General features: G+C 44.2%; 1 long non-coding RNA gene and 2 pseudogenes across 1 annotated transcript; 2 read left to right on the forward strand and 1 right to left on the reverse strand.

Annotated features, from left to right (window-relative positions):
- The first annotated feature begins 3,826 nt into the window (after positions 1–3,826).
- On the forward strand, positions 3,827–4,429 carry LOC147982694 (uncharacterized). Its single transcript, XR_015615486.1, has 2 exons — positions 3,827–4,042; positions 4,189–4,429. It is a non-coding gene; the product is annotated as an uncharacterized LOC147982694 (long non-coding RNA).
- Positions 4,430–7,085: 2,656 nt separating this feature from the next.
- On the forward strand, positions 7,086–8,636 carry LOC125540554 (noroxomaritidine synthase 2 pseudogene; annotated as a pseudogene).
- A 3,996-nt stretch (positions 8,637–12,632) lies between these two features.
- LOC147982695 (disease resistance protein RGA5-like) lies at positions 12,633–15,084 on the reverse strand (annotated as a pseudogene).
- Positions 15,085–16,286: the final 1,202 nt, after the last annotated feature.

The raw sequence follows: 16,286 nt of genomic DNA on the forward strand, positions 1-16,286 counted from the left end.
GTTTCTTTCTGGTTTTCTTTTTGGTTTTTTCCATGTTCTTTTTTTCATTTGTTCACTCTTCCTTTATTTTCTTTTCAAAAATTAATGAGCATTTTAAATTTCTTCAATAGTTTTCACATTCATAAATATTTTTTCAAATGCATGAATATCTGTAAAATTCACGAAACCTTTTTAGAATAGTGAACATTTTTCATAATTCATGAATATTTTAAAATTGTGATTATTAACACATGAGCATTTTTTAAAATTGAATAATAGCTTTTTATTTTTTTTAACGTTTTCTGATTTTGTGAAATATTTTTAATCTTCCAAAAACACAGAGAGCTCGTTTTTTTTAAGCTAGCGCCATGAGAAAAAGTGTAGCGATGCATACTAGCTAGGAGGCTAGGCTTGCTGCAGATTTACATGCGCATGTTTTTATTTGTCCGAAAATCCTTCCCATATAACTCCTTTTCCTAATACGCATTTTATCCAATTTTGTATGTTCCATGTTGGACTCGGCCTATACATGTCATATGTATCCCTCCGAATAAACCTTCCCACCTTCCGGTAAGTTTCCTTTTCTAATTAATTTTCCTTAATCTAGTTTTTGCACACACATGTTAGACTATGTGACCTTTGGGATTTTACAGATTTACACGTGCATGTTTCTTATTTGTCTGAATTTTTTTTCCAATATAAGTCTTTTTCCTAATATGTAGGTCATCCAATTTTGTATGCATCCAAGTTGGACTGGGCCTGTACATGTGCTTGTTTTTTTTCTTCCAAATAGACCTTCCTGTAGTACTTGATCTAGTTTTGCATGTACCATTGTTAGACTCAACATACATGCGTGAATGATGGATTGTTTGTACACACTTTATATTTTACGTAACATTTGGGTCTTTTAATCTCAACCATTATACTTAGAATCAACGGAGTATAATTTTTTGACATATGTGGATTGACTTCCGTTTTAGTTATATAATAATAATAATAATAATAATAATAATAATAATAATAATAATAATAATAATAATAATAGATATTTTTTTGAGCATCAGTACAAACACAAGCGCTCATATACACGCGCATACACTCATCCCTATAAACGCGCACACACACACCTTACCCCTATGAGCACTTTTGAGAGACTGAGCCGGCATATCATATTGAGATTTACGAAGTCACCGTAGGCGCCTCGTCGTCGACGGGAACGTCTCCTCCCACTGAAAGCGCATCACCGGAAATCCTGAAATAAATCCAGGAATAATGCGAGCACCAGGATTTGAACCCTGGTGGGTTGGGATACCACTGTCCACCTAACCAACTCAACCACAGGTTGATATTAGAGTATGATAAGTATGATTAAATATACAGGTAATTTGGATGAATTGTTCCATGGTATCATTATCTTACAACTTGAAGCTGTTCCTGAATTTTTAAAATGTTACACAAAATTTTCGACATACCTTGCTTACATATCGAATGGACGCAATCAAGTATTTCGAAGGAGAGTTTGTCCACACTAGCTATATAACAGAGATCATGGTAATGTTATTGGTGACCTAAAAAGTTTGTCATCATGTTTTAGAACATATATATTTGGTTACATGCCTAATCTATTCTAGTTATATTGGGTATGATTTCATGTATTTAAGGAATTTACAGACTAGAATGTTTAGCAGCGTTCACTGCTCAGAACACGCTGCCAGGTCACCGTTTTGTGGCGTTTAGGAGTCACTTGGACGCGCTAGTAGTTGTTTAGGTTGTTTAAATTTGTGGTTGTTATTTTTTTAGAGGATGTTAACAAATTTTTAGATATATATATATATATATATTATTGAAAAGTTTATATGTATATGAGGAACTACTGCCTGCATTCCTGTGCTGATATTCTGTAGATGCACAATGGTAAAAGAAACGTAGTAATAGTTCGAAATTAACTAACAAAATTCTTGGTAAATTAATTGTTCCCCATGAAGTAACCACAAATTCTTAGCGAAATTAACTAAGAACAACTTGGCCAACAACTCCTCTATAGGTAAAAGCCTAAGTGAAAAACATCATTAATGCAATGGATGCCACTAGAAGAAATCCTGCTACTCATCCAAGTGGGAGTACGAAACAAATCGTCACAACAACTAGGAGTGCGCATCGAAGCTTTTTAAAGTTCTCTAACTGCGCTCGCAGCTCGCTATTTTGGATGTGCAGAACATTAATTTGTGCTTGCTTCTCATCCATCTTCACTTGCTTCTCATCCATCTTGACTTCTTCTCTCATGCATCTATCAATGCATCGTCCAACTGGGTTGTGAGTAATCGACTGCGGTACGCGACCAACTAATTTACATGTGTGGCAAGAGAAAGGTTGTTGCATGCATGTGTGCGTACGAATTAATGCAATGAAACGAGAGTTCCAAATGCTCTAATTAACTAACGGAAAGATGGAGATGTTTGGTTATACCTTGGTTCCTTTGCGTGCACACATCAGAAATTCTTTGACTTTCATTTCTTCAAGTGTATGTGATTCTCCTCACAACTGGGCTGTTGCAGCCACAAAGGAGCCCATGTCGTACGAAATGCCGCCAGATCAGACAGACGACCCGCTGTTGCAACGCGAGGAGTCACCGTACACAGCCAGGTTCGCAGAACACGTCGAAGAGCTTATGGCCGAACAGGGGAATGGGAGCTGAGAGAGAGAGAGAGAGAGAGAGAGAGAGAGAGAGAGAGAGAGAGAGAGAATTATTGTTCGGTGATATTAGCGACGTTTGATGTGCCAAAGTGCTGCCAATATTTACATCCACCACATTTGCAGCGTCCAAGCTCGAAAGCTTGCTGCTGGTAGTAAATGAACTTGCACGTTCCGCCAGTATGAGCGCTACTAATATTTCGTACACTAGTGACGTTTCGGCCCACTGGACGCTGCTAGTAGTTCCTGGCTGATGGCTAGCTTGGATGTACACCACTAGCAGCGTGCGAAGCGCTCGAATGCTGCTAAAGGATATCTATCTGCAGCATTCGCTTAATCGGCAAGCGCTGCTACTACTTGTCCAAGTTAACTGATGCGTTCATTTTTCGTTTTTCCAGGTCGCTGCTGATAGGGAAAATCCTACAAGGCCTTGTTTGGTGGAGGATGTTTGGGGAGGTTTGGAGGAGAATATCCACTCAGGGCCCAAAATCCTCACAAATCCCTCTCAGCCCATTTGACACACAGAGATTTTTTTTTTGACAGAAAAATTGTAAGGAAGGCCCCTACAGTATAATTGGTGCAACAAACCCAAATTACAAGTACCATGTCTTGAACCTGGGTGGGTGAGAAGGCATCAACCCCTTCCACCACTAGGCTATGCCTTAGTCTGCCAATACCCATGAATCCCACCCAATCCACGTGGTACAGAAAACTCACGTAGCCACTCGTGGAACTGAGGAGAGTTGGACGCTCGCTATGCTGTTGTTGTTGTTGTTGTAGGAGGTTTAACCAAATAGAAGAATTTATGAGGAGGGAGGGATTAGTGAGAAATTGAGGGGATTGGGTGGAGGAGAGGAATTAACCAAATCCTCTCAAATCCCCATCCACTTTGGGGCTACAAAATCTCCCCTGTCAAACGAGGCCTCAGGGGTTTCTATACTAGTGAATCTCTATTTAAGATATAGATGCATATTTGTTTTTATGCGATCTAGATTGGATATTGGATAAATAGAGCAGACGCGCCACAAAAGGAAACGAATCAATTCATGCTATAAAGTCAGTGAGGTGATAAGTACTCAAGGGTGTGCAATACTTGTTCCATTAATTCCCTAATATTAGGGTGGTATTTAATTTCCACCAAAAACTCAGGATGACTTAGTGTGCTCGCCCTATATAAACGCTAGCAAATCGATGTACTCATCAACACATTTGGTAGATCAGATCAAACGGTAAAAAGAAGAGAGTGCCAGTACATAGCTAGCATTGTATTTTGTGATGGCGATTAGGAAGAGCAATGCAAGCTTTGTATGCTGGGCGGCCCTGATGTTGGTGATGGCCACTCTGATGTTGTCATGTGATGCTGATCCAAAAGGTTAACATCCTTCTTTTTCCTATTGTGTGCATATACTTAATTTTTCCTTGCATCTATGTTTGTAGCTAATAGCACCTATCAACAATGATTGATGAAGGAACCCATATTTTATTTATGATTGTAATTCATTTAATCTTTTTGTGTAGAATCATGCGGTTTGATTGAAGATGGATGCAACGAAGCCCAGTGTAGGGACTATTGTAGGATCATTGGTCACACCAAGGGATCTTGCCGGGAAGCCGAGTATTGTTGTTGTTTGATTGCCGCAAAGCCCAAGGTCGACGTTGTGCATCATCGTGATTGAGCTTCTATGAACATTATTTTATTAGATATATAGCAAAGAGCCCTTGTAACGGGTACAAAATAAATAAATTTTATGCAGAAACATTTAGCACCTCCCATCACAGTTGCATAAGCTGAGTCATCAACATGCCACTTTGGCCTGGATTTGGGACAGCCCCTCCTTTTATCTTCTGCCATGATTGCTCCCCATTTTCTCAAACCATGGTTCCGCCTCTTGGGTCATGACTGTGGAACCTTGGCACCATGGATCATGTGTTGCCTCGCCTCTGACTCAGCTCATTGTACGACAAGAAGTGGTAGAAAAAAATATGCTTAAGTTGCACCTAATTCTTAAGTAGCTATCACAGGAAAAAATGGGCTTTCTAACCCTACAAGCATGTCAAGAAGTTAAATGCTAAAGCTCCACACTGCAGCTTGAGGACAATACTATTTAAATCCAATCTAAGCAGCTTAGTGGTCATATGTGCACTTGAAAAACTATGTAACTTATCAAACAAACAAAATATACAACATGGAATGGGCCTTGCATTGTTATCAGATGCAATGGCAGTGTACATATATATACATACATCGCTATGTGTATGATCAAACTAAAATATATATTTTTTGAAGCCATGCATTGCAGCAGGAAATATTGCACCAAAGATCAAACAAAAATTTAAAAAATATCAATGGATTAATCAATTGAGAAAGATTCCAGCTACAATAGTTAGTTAACAAATAATAATATCACTGCCAAAAGAATAGCAATTGGCTGCTCGCATTAGGAAATTATACTCCTATGAAGGATGGTGGAGTACCCTCCACCCTGGGCGCCTCACAGGCAAAGAGCGCCTCCGATCCGTCTGTTGTTCGGTGGCTACTCGGGGGCGTCGCGACCCGATCCGATTTGCCCGGATGGCTCAAATCAGGGCGACCCGACTCGGATGTCCATGACAGGTGGATCGCCCGACGAGCCCAGGGCCACCATCATTGGGCGGCGTCAAGATCGCTCGCAGGAGCCACCACATGCTTTCTTGCATGCGAAGTCGTGCCCTGAATCACTTGGCGGCATCCTCGCCCCATGCCGAGAAGGATCGGTCGCGACATGCACGCTAGTGGATTGAGAGCGCCTCCGGGCAATCCATCCGGCGGTTGCGTGCCGTGGGGGCCTCCCCGGGGCTCTCCGAGCGTCTGATATGCGCGGACGGCTCGGATCACCGAGCGTCCCAGGGGCACCCGTCATTGGGCGGCGGCGGGCGCTCGCCCAATGGCCCTGACATTGCCCTGTCGCACGATGTTCTGCATCGTCCACGGACCGGGATGGTCCAGTTGCAACAGGCGGGTCGTGCGGCATGACCGTCTGGCTGGCTCGCTCATGGGCCATGCCCTTGTTAGCGTGCTTGCTACTCCTGGTCTCTCTAAACACCCCCACCCCAGAACCTATTTCAGCACCCTCGGACACACACCCTCGACTCTAACCGTCAACTCTTTTGTGGCCTCGCCGTCGCCGATGTTGTAGGCCAACGGTGTCTTCCCTGTCTCGTGGGTCTTCGCAATTGCATGCATTCCCTCTGTGAGCCGTAGAAGGTTGGGCGTACGTAAACAAATAGATAAACAGGTTCACCTACGACTGAACAAGAGATTCTACCAAAGACTATCACGAATTTCTAGTTATCTTATGGTTTGCAAACTGATCGCTTTGTTTCCTTGATTTATCTAGGTAGATAAAGTATGAAAATTAACAGAACAACCAAAGACGGTGGGAATAGGGACAGTTGTTAGCACTAATCCTTATATTTTGTATTTGCATATCTAATTTGCTTTCGTTATGCATGTATCATAGGTTAGGGATCGGAGTAGCTAGTCTCGCGAAGCTTCAGTGGATGCGTGCAGAGAAGGCGAGGTGCCAAGCCACCATGCGATACTGCGAGCACGGTGAGATGACGATGTCAGGTGCCGTGTGAGGCGGCAAGGTCGTGTGATGCGGAAGCGTGTAGGCGGTTGAATTCTGACCGGCTACGCAATTAGTTGAAGCCATGAGAAGTGGTGTGCCAGTTAGTTAGTTTGTTAGCTACATGCAAGTCTGTTTGCCGTGCATGTGCAAGTGGTTGCCGGATCATGCTTTAGTGGTTGGTGTAGTGTGCATGCATGAAGTTAGTGTGTGCGTCAGTTAGTTAGTTAGTTAGTTAGTGAAGTGAAGTGAAAATATGTGTAGAGGCTCGGTTAGATTTCTCTCCCTCTTTCTCCGTTCTTTTAAAATTATTGCTTTTTTATGGGCTTTTGAAATTTTAAAATGATTGTTAATGCACAAAATACACATTGCATTTGTTGGAAGGCTGTCCTTGTTTCAAAAAGAAAGGAAAATAATTGACGGTTGGGCAGATTAATAGTGCAACTTAATCACAATTTTCCCGCAAAAAAACTTAATCACAATCAACACAAAATTTTTTTTTGCAGGAAATCACAATCAACAATTAAAGGAGAGGTACCTGGATTCGTAGTGACTTAGAACTAGACAGTACTCCCCCGCAAAAACAAAAAAAGAACTAGACAGTACTAGGCTTTGGGCTCATTCAGTCATAGCCAACCCAATCAGGTGCAGTTAAGTTAACACTAACAGGGGATGCTTGACCAATGGACTGAGATATCAGATGGAGGTACCAAACTTGCCTTATATATATGAACCCGGCCATAGCCATGTCCATTGAAGAATACATCTTAGTAGCTGCTAGCATATCCCACACTACTCACGCTAACAATGTCAATTATGTTCTCGCAAGAGCTTCCCATCTACACAGCACTCGTGCTACTTGTTCTTCCCCTGTACTACTTGTACTCCAAGGCTAGTTGTAGATCAAAGAACCCAGCAGTGCTCCCCACAAACTGGCCAATACTGCGCATGTTCCCTTCCTTCATGGCCAACCTCCACAAGATGAATGACTATTTCACCCTGGTCCTCGCCAGATCAGGCCACAACTTCAGGGCGCACGGCCCACCCGGGACCGGGATGCGGTTTTTCATCACATGCGATCCTGCCAACATTCGGCACATCTTCACAACGAACTACACCAACTTTCCCAAGGGTGCGGAGTTCGCCGCAATCTTCGACATCATGAGCGGCGGCATCTTCACCATCGACGGTGAGCCAGCTTGTCGCCAGCGCACGAAAATCAAGAGTGTGCTCAGCAGCCCACTGTTGGTTGCAAGGATTGAGGCTTGGTCGCGCGACAAGGTGGAGAACAACCTCCTCCTGTTGTTTACGCACATGGCGAGCACCAGCACTTCGTTCAACATGCAAGAACTGATGTCGAGGTTAATGTTTGACCTTGCTGCTATGCCTCTCTTCGGTGTGGACCCCGGCCTTCTATCTTTGGACATGCCTCCCATGGAAGCCGCAGTCGCCATGGACACAGTCATGGAGGTGGCATATTTTCGGGTTGTGGTGCCAGCTTCTTGTTGGAAGTTGATGAGGCGGCTGAACATCGGCCCTGAGAGGAAGCTCAAGGCAGCACACAAGGTGCTGCGTGGGTTTGTCATGGAGATGATGGAGATGAGGAAGATTGACACATCTTCCGTTGGTAATGGCAAGCAACATGAGGGTGTTGATATAATGTCTTCCTTCCTCGACGACCCCTATTATACCGACAATGACATGTTCAATGCATTGACCATTAGCTACATGATCGCTGCGAGGGACACAGTTGGAACGGCTCTGACATGGATTTTCTACAACCTTTCCCAGAACCCTAATATTGTGTCAATCATCCGCAATGAACTGTCGCCGATCGCATCACGCAAAGTAGCAGCCCATCCAGATGCCATGGTAATCTTTGAGCCGGGCGAGACCAAATCTCTAGTCTATCTGAGAGCTGTCTTGTACGAGACTCTAAGGTTGTACCCACCGGCCCCTCTCGAGCGCAAGATGGTGGCCGTCAATGATATCTTGCCGAGTGGTCATGAGGTGCATGCCGGCGACACCATCCTTATTTCTCTCCATTCCATGGGAAGAATGGAGGGCATATGGGGTAAAGACTGCCTCAACTACAATCCAGATAGGTGGCTCTCGAAGGATGGTAACAAGCTGAGGTACGTACCATCTCACAAGTTCTTGGCCTTCAACTCGGGTCCGAGGATGTGCCTCGGCAAGGACATCGCGGTTATGCAGATGAAGACCGTCATTGCCTCAACGTTTTGGAACTTCGATGTGGAGGTAATGAAAGGGCAATGCATCGAGCCTAAGTCATCTTGTATACTGGAGATGAAAAATGGGCTCATAGTTAAGCTAAAGAAGCGAGAAATGTTACATTAGAGCAAGTCTAATAAGGCATACTCAACCGACTATAGCAAGTACCATGTCATTTAAATCCTAGGTGCAAGGGAGAGAAAGGAGAGAGAGTGAAGTGGATGCTAAATATGTAGCCAGGGTATAGCACAAGCTACAAGGCAGAAGAGCTAGCTTGCAGCATGTGCAAGCGCTAGATCCGGCTCTTAGTGTTCTCATCCAATCATGTGTGTTTTTTTGCCTTCTTCATGTGCAAGAATTAAATGCTATAGCCAACTTTAGTAGTCAATCTACAGCCAGTCTATTATATGAGTTTTTTTTTCACAAAGGTTGTAGGTGACATGGCATATGTATAGAGCCGGCAGCGGGCTTTCTTATTAGCCATGCTCTTAGACTCTGATCTTTATATAATCTTGCTTAAGGACTACGAGAACAGTTTTATGTTGCCCACAATCACAATATTACTTATCGAATAATAGAAGCATCCATGAATCAAAATTTATCTTTCTTTACTGAACAACCAACATGCTGCCATTTATTACTCCATTGTGTGAGACATGGAATAAAGGCATCGAGATATCATGCTTTGGGGGGATAACTATGTTGCCCAAAGTGGGAAGGAGGTTTTGATTAAGGCGGTAGCCCAAGCATTGCCAACATATGTCATGGGAGTTTTCAAACTTCCCGTGTCGGTTTGTGATGATCTGAGTGAGCTCATACGGAATCTTTTCTGGGGTGCGGAGAATGGAAAGAGGAAAGTGCATTGGCTGAGTTGGGATAAATTGAATCGTACCAAACAACAGGGTGGCATGGGATTCAGAGACATGGGTGTTTTTAATCAGGCTCTCCTTGCCCGCCAAGCATGGCGTCTGATTCAGTCTCCAGAAAGCTTGTGTGCTCGCGTGCTTAAGGCCCGATACTACCCCCAAGGAAACATTCTGGATGCGGTGTTCTCGGGCCTACCATCATCTACTTGGCCTGCCATTGCTTACGGTCTTGAGCTGCTTAAGGAAGGGATGATATGGAAAATTGGAAATGGAGAATCAGTCCGGATATGGCGGGACAACTGGATCCCTAGCTCGATCATCAGCGCTTAAACCGATAAGTTTTCAGGGTCGATCCCGCTTAAATAGGGTCTCGAGTCTGCTGGATCAACATGAGAAGTGGGACGAAGCAAAAATCCGGGCGACCTTTGCCCCGATTGATGTGGAAGCCATACTACGGATCAGAACCTCGCCACGGCAAGAACCTGACTTCCTAACCTGGAATCCTGAAAAGAACGGAGTCTTCACCGTGAGAAGTGCATATAGCTAGGTTGGGGGTGTGCCTTCTGGATCAGTCCCGTACCGGGCACCTATGCAAGGTGTGCGCCTGCACAGGGCCCCCAAACCAACGGCCCCAAATCAGCCGGTGTATTAGCTAACTACTCCAGGTATAGTTTACTCTCCAAGCAAGAATTAACTCAGCCAACTAGTAGTGTACATGGAAGCTTGAACCAATTAATTATCCTTCCTCTCCTCACGCACGGCACTCTCTGTTCCTCTTGGTCTTTATCAAACATCAGGCACATTTTCCGTTCTAATTAAAATCCTATATCACTGAACCTTCACTCTTTTAATGAGTGCCCTCTCGCCCCCGTGTCGCCCTCCTGGCGACACGGGGGAAACCGCATCTGCCGCCGCCGGGCAACCCCCACTCCGCGCGCCCCCGCTGCGCCGCCGCCGGAGGGCCGGTCGGTGAAGCCAAGCCGCGCCCCGGGATGGTGGCGGCGGGGCAAATCCGTTCCGCCCCCAAACCCTCCCCCACCCCGCCCCGCCCCAGATCCGCCACTGCCGCAGGACCACCTCCCCGCATGTTTTCACTGCTCCGCCGCCGGGGGCCGACCTGCTTGGTCGTGCCGCACCTCGGGAAGACGGCGGCGGGACGGATCCGCCCCTGCGCGCGCTCCCCCCTCACCCCTGCGCCCCGCATCATGCAGCTCATGCGCGGGCGCCACCCTCCTAGCTGCTGCACCCTGTCGGTCCGGCGACGGCCGTCGTGTGCCAGCCTCGGTCACAAGGCGCCGTCCCCTGCAGTTCTCCCTCCTCCATGCGTGGCCCAGCCCTGGGCTGGTGCTGCTGCCCTTGGATTGCGCGTGGGATCTGCGATCGGTCGCAAGGGTGTCCGCAGCTTCCTGCTGGCGGCCCCCACGCCACCAGCGGCCCGTCCTCTACCCCGAGCCACGGCGACGGCTCTCGCGTTGGCAACGAGTATGCAGTGCTAGTGGTGGTCTCGAAGCCCTCAAGGCGGGTGCTTGCTGGAGCTGCTCCGGCCCCGAAGACCTTGGACCCGCGTCCCTTCCGGTGTCCATGGCTGCCGGCGTCCTCTGCCGGGCAGCTCCGGCCTTGGCGACCCAGCAGCTGCGTTCCTTCTAGCTTGTCTGGCTCCCTGATGTCCCGATGACTATGGCCACAGTAGCCAGGATCTGCGTACCTCCAGTCCTTGCTTGCCGGCGTTGCCGATCGCCGTCGGCCCACCCCCTTGTGGCTCGCTTCGCGCCCGTCCTATCCTGTATGCCTCAAAGCCTTTGCTTTTGCCAGATCCAATGCTAGCGGGTTTGGAGGCGGTGCCACCCTCCGACGGCAGTTGTAGCCCCGCCAACCCCCTTTCGACATGGTGACTCCGACCGGCGTTGGCTTCCTCATCTTCGTTTCCAGATACGGTGGCTATGGGATTGCTCAGCCTCAGGCCAGGGAGAAATCCCTGCTCGGCTTGCCGATGCTGGCAGCGACGGCGTCTGCGGATGTCGTTTCCTTCTTCGAGGCGTTGTCAAGGCCCTCGGTTGCGCCCCTCTTCGAGCTCAGGGGAAACCCTAGGTCCGGTTCCGCCGGACCTAGGATGGTGACGGCGTCTCGACGTTGTCCTCCTTCTTGAAGGCGCCATCTTGCTTGCTCGCGGTGTCCTCGGTTTTGGTTCTCAAGATGTTGATGCTCTAGTTGGTCCGGCGTTGCCACTCTTGGTTCAGGTTTGGTAGGTTTAGCTGTGATGTATCCTCTCTTCGGGTCGAGCATCTCTTTTCTTTCTGCTCCGGACACCATGTTCACGCCTGTCTGCGTTCGTGTCATGTGTTGTACCTCTATCTGTACTCATTATGTTTCTTCTATCAATGCAATGATACGCAAGCTTTGCGTATTCGAGAAAAAAACCTTCACTGTTTTCTTACTTTCCCTTTCCAATCCCCATCTAATAACTCTCCACGATTTCCCCAAATTTACCCATTGTGATGGCATCTAAATACTAACGCTCTAGTACACCCAGTCCCTGTATTTTTATTTGTTCTTTTTTTTTGCCCGATATTATTTGGTGTTCTTGTTCTCAAATATCAAATCTGCAAGTCCGCATATCAGTGTTTCTCTTGACATGCTTCGCTACTCGTTGCCGGCCGTGCAACCGAAAAGCATCAATTGGAGCTTCGATTGAAATTGGAGATTTCGAGTTGTTCGTTGTCAAAGCTGGTTCATCAACAGGAGTAACCAAAGTGAGAGCACACATGTTGCTGCCCTATAATCTTGCTTCTCAAGTACATCATAGGTTGCTTCATTGCTTTTTATTAAGTTCTTAGTTCTTGATATTTTTCTCTTGGTTTTATTTTCTACAATGTCTTCTAGAAGTAGCAAGTAGTATGAGTCATGTCAGGATATGAACAAAAAGGAAAAATAAAAATGTCAAGGACCCATATTTGGATTTCGCACCGGGCCTCCGTTTTCTCAGTTACGGCCCTGCGGAAGAGCAGGTGCTTGAGTGCTCTAAATGCCCGCTTCCAGTGTCAGGGATGTCTACATATTTTTCCTTTTCTTCGTCACAAAAACCAAAAATACTCTCTCCGTTTCTAAGTATATGACCTTTTAGATATTTTAATATAGACTACATACGTATGTATATAAACATATTTTATTGTATAGATTCACTTATTTGAGTTTAAATGTAGTCGGCATTAAAATCTCTAAAAAATACTAATATATTTAGGAGTGGAGGGGGTACAAGTTAGGCAAGCGAAGGCAGCCGCGCCACAATACTCACACCATCAGCCACCTCCCTCGCCTCAGTACTGAACTTGTAGAGGCCGTGGAGCTGACCAGATTGAGCTCCCGAATCAGAGAACCCCAAGCGAATGGTGCTATGGTAATCCAACCCGGGACATATGGTAGTATGTAAACTTGCCGAGTTGGTCACAATAATCCCATTCGAACAAGTTTTCTCAAGTTGGTCAACTTGCTGAGCCATGTTGTTCTCTACCAAGCTTTCAAACACGTATAGGGCGTGCAAGGATTTCAACTTGCCGATGCCGTCAGGCAACGCTGATCCCGCCAAGCTGAGATGTGATAACAAGGGTAAGCTAATGATAGCTTGCAAGTGCACAGGATTTAGTTGTAGCCTTTTCGAAGTAAGAGTATCAATCCAACAAGGAGAACAGGAATCAGACTTTTGCCTCTTGTAGAGAATTATATATATTTGTGCCTGCAAATAATTATAGACTTAAAGCAAAGCAAGACGGATAAAAAGGATTGTTGAGTATTTTATTTTCTTGTGGGGGAAGGATTGTTGAGTAATGTTTGTAACTTGTAACTAAACAGCATAAAAATAAATGACGTGTGAGAATTGTGTTAACTAGTGAAACAATAGAATAAAAGGGCGCTCTCAGGGAGTCCGGAATCCCCATTTGCATGTTTCTAACGCACATATGCATAAGTATAGTATATACCGAATACTTGGGCCACTGCTGACGATTATACTGGGCAGAGCCGGGTAAAATACATGTTCTACTCGGGAAATTACGGGTACACTCAAGAGCTTTTTCTAGAGTAGGGGGGGCACTGGCCCCCTTTGGCCCTCATGAAACTCCGCCACTAGATGCAACCATTAAATACCTTAGAAGAAACAACCTACTGATACTGGACAGGTCAAGGTCGTAGTTAAAGAAATAATACTTATGTTCAATGTGTAGCACTCAAACATATTTGAACTCCAAAAAATAAAGCACAAGGGAGCTCCGGCAAAATAAGACTGGTCAAACATGTGATAGTGACCCTTTGTTGACTGTCTCTGAAATTCTGGCATCCTCTTCATCGTTGTATTGGACAGAGACTCAATTGATCTCCCATGTCTCATCTTTTGAATCATCAATTAATGAATAAAATTCTCTATACTTGACTTGGATCTGATCAGATCAAGAATTATATCATGTACTCTGCAAGACAACACTTCATTGTTGTAGTCATCTATCTTACCAGGTTGGATCATACACATGCTCATGAGCTCTTTGAAGTACTTTTGTGCAACATCCTTCTGCTTCCAAGCCACTGGTTCAACTCACGTGCACGAAACCTTCGGTGACCCACAACCTCAGCAAATCATTTTTATCTATCTCGCGATCCTTTGGATACATACAAACATAGCAGACATATCTTGAGATAATCGGGAAGATGTATGTAGCTAAGATCCAATATCCACTTCATCTTTTCAAGATCATCTCCTTTAGTCACATAATCCAAAGATTTCCATATATACTCCCAGGCTGATTTTTCCTCACCAGCTAGAAGGCTTGCTATATTATTAATAGCAAGTGGCATACCACCACATTTTTTCAGAATATATTTTGAGATCTCTTCTTTTATGGGTGCATCCAGGAAATCTTTTTCGGGACCAAATATTCTTCTAAAAAATAGTCTTCTTCACTGAGTGGTTCCATCCTATAAACATATTTGCTTTCATGTTTGCAACAGGCTCGAGCAACACGGTCAATCCTTGTTGTTGTTATCACTCTATTGCCATGGTTGTTTCTTTGAAATGTAGATGTAATAAGATGCCATGCCTCAGAATCCCAATATCTATATGCAACCAGTGGCAGAGCTTGATGAAGATTTTTGAGGGGGCGAAGAAGATAAGTTACGCACTGGCCCCCTTTGGCCCTCATGAAGCTCCACCATCGAAACAAATGCTCTATGACGGTGTTGTACTTGAAACTTGTCATACACTGCCTTGGCAAGGGTGGTCTTGCTCAATCCTCCCATTCTGGGGATTGAAACTATCTTGAGCTTTGATACATCGTCATCCTTCTCAAATATCCTTATTAGCACATCTCTTGGTGTTTTGATGCCAATGAGCTGGTCTTTATCTACGTATATGGCTATAAACCAAAGGTCAATGGTAGCTTTGGCAGATGCATTAGCTACACCATTTTTGACATAGTTGTTGTACTTATTTCCCCTGCCGGCCACAACCTCAACTTGGCTCTTGTTGTCTGTGATCCACTCAGCCAAACAAACCAAGTATTTGGTAAAAAAAAAAAGTATCGGAAACCGGTGCTTCTCGATACCAAAACCAATACCTTACCTGAGTGTGAACCAAACACGTCGTCAATATCTCTCTTCATGCTCCTCTCCAGATTATAGTCCTCCTTGACGAGCTTGCCCAACTTGTCGACCAGGTTGCCCATAGCATCCCTGCGACATCCACGACTCGACTCCCTTTCCCTAGGTATGTTCTACTGGTAGGATAATGTCATGAAAAGCACTGTGATGGGTAGAATTTGCACTGCTCTATTTGCTTGCTACAATGTCTTTGCGTGCTTGAGCTGATATATATCCTTGTATCTGACTAAGCCTGTCTCTGGATTTTAGTTGCTAACAAGTTTGCCCTTTCTGGAAGCAGACTCAACAAACTTACTCATTTTCACCTGTGAGCATAGAAATTAAATTGTCAAGAAACGATCCAAGAGAAAGAGACATAAGACACATACAGACGCAATATGACACATACAACTACTAGCCGAGGCTCGTCTCCATCCGCAGATATATATGTATTGCAATCGCCGACTGTGATATGATCTTGGGACGACCTGTCAGAATCCAAGCATCCGGGAGTGGTCAGCTGGAAATAATTTCCCTTTTCCATTTTTCCCGAATTTTTTATATTTTTTCTTTCTTTGTTTCTTCACTAATTTTCTGGGTTTTTTTATTAACAATTAATTTTGAATTCTCTAATAAAAATTCATGAAATTTTTATGGATTTTTAAACAATTCTAAATTTTGCAATTGTTTTTGAATGCGCAAACATTTTTCATACTCACATTTTAAAACGAAATTGTGAACATTTTTCAAATTCCTGAAAAATTTCAACTTAGTGAGCATTTCAACTTTTGATGAACTTTCTAAATTCGCAAACATTATTTGAAATTAATGAATATTTTTATGTTTTGAAAAATAAACATTTTTTAAAACTCATGATTCGTTTCCAATTTGTGGATAGTTTAAATTATTAAATATTGCTAAATTCACGTTCATCTTTTATATTTACCGATTTTCTAATTAAATTAAAAAATACGAAAATAAAAATGAGGTTTTCTTCTGTTTATACTTGTTCAAATAACAAACGTGAACACCTTTGTTTGTTGGTTTTTTGACCGGTTTTCTTCTATTTTTTATTTTTCTATTTTCAATTTGGTGAACTTTTCTGGAGTTCATGAAATTCTTTCGATTTTGTGAACTTTTTTCGAGTCCGCGAACATTTTTTGAACCTTTTTTGATTCATGAACTTTTTTGAAACTCATGAACTTTTTATTTTGGTGAATTTTCCTCGAGTTAATGAACATATTTGGCTTCATGCACCTTTTATCAAATCTGGAATTTCTTTTAATCG

This window comes from Triticum urartu, chromosome 2A (assembly GCF_056163025.1).
Source record: "Triticum urartu cultivar PI428250 chromosome 2A, HENAU_Tu73, whole genome shotgun sequence".
NCBI classification, from domain to species: Eukaryota; Viridiplantae; Streptophyta; class Magnoliopsida; order Poales; family Poaceae; genus Triticum; species Triticum urartu.